Here is a 1,347-nt window from a genome sequence, read left to right as displayed (position 1 = left end):
TCCACCCTAAAAATAAAAGAAAACCCTAGGGCAAGTGTCCTATAATTTTGGGCCCCTCACAATTTTTAACAATGACCCAATGTGCAAAAGTTTGTCCAAAAAGTTTCAACAATTAAATTACAATATAAATAAAATTTAAAATGTCTAAATGGAGAGTCTTGAATTTATTTGGTGTCCTCCAAATGTNNNAAATTGTGTTTCCAAAATTTTCCCTGAAAATAATAATGCAAATAATTAGCTCAGAAAATTTAAATTAATTAAAATTAGAATTTTCGGTCAAATTAAGCATAATTAGGAAAAACGGGAAAATACCGGACAATTAAGCACAATTCCCTAATTAATTCTAGCACAATAAACTAAGTGAAGTCGACAAAATATCGATTCATCAAAATAGACCACACTTAGTCTTTTGCACTCCTAGGCAAAACCAAGACGAAAAACAGGGAATAGTTCAACGGACATCAGGGAATTGACACAGACTCAGCAGACAGACAACAAAGACTAACAGGAATAGAAACAAACAGAATTACAGTCCTCAAGAAATCTGGACAAGGAAAAGTAGTAGACAGTATCCACACAGAATAAGAGAAAACAGTTACTTAGAGAAATCATCCAAGCAATTCCAAGCATGGCAAAATAATCAATCAGTTCAAGAGGTGAATAAAAAGTAACAGAACCTCACAGATGCACACTGTCAGTGTTTCTCTCAAGTGTCTAGGGTAAACAATGTTAACTCAATGCACTCAAGTAAGCAAACACAAACAGACTTGGCAAGTCTCTAATATCAACACTCAAAACATATATGCATGTTCAAATCAAAAGGTCTTTTATGGATGTAATGGGGCCAAGGAAAAGGGAAAATAACATATGGATGAGAAGCTACAAACCAAAAGAAATAAATGAGCAATGAGGAACAAGTGAAACACAATCAAATCACACCTAAAACCCTATAATTCAATCCTCTTCCTGACTCCATTATTCACAATTTTTTTTCTCATTTTTCTCTATTATTCTGTTTTTTTTTTTTGTTATCTTGTCTCTTTTCTTTTTTTTTTCTCTATGAAGAACACAATTGTTTGAGACAAGATATATAACGTATTTACAAAACAAAAACAAGAAGAGGAACCAACTAGCCAATTCATCAGAATCCCCAAGGAGACCACACTTGTTCCCAAAACACTTTCAAAGCTCCAAAATTCCCTAAGGTTAAGGTATTCATGGTTTTTCATAGAGGGCTAGTGTATGAGCTTCAAAACAAAGAATGGAGAAAGTATAGGCTCAAAAGGGGTTATCAAAGGATCAAAACAGGGTAGGCTCATCTGGCTAGAGAGGCTCAACAACAAAACT

This window comes from Vigna radiata, chromosome 6 (assembly GCF_000741045.1).
Source record: "Vigna radiata var. radiata cultivar VC1973A chromosome 6, Vradiata_ver6, whole genome shotgun sequence".
Classification (NCBI taxonomy): Eukaryota; Viridiplantae; Streptophyta; class Magnoliopsida; order Fabales; family Fabaceae; genus Vigna; species Vigna radiata.
The sequence above is the reverse complement of the archived record's forward strand: the minus strand, read 5'-3'. Positions refer to the sequence as shown.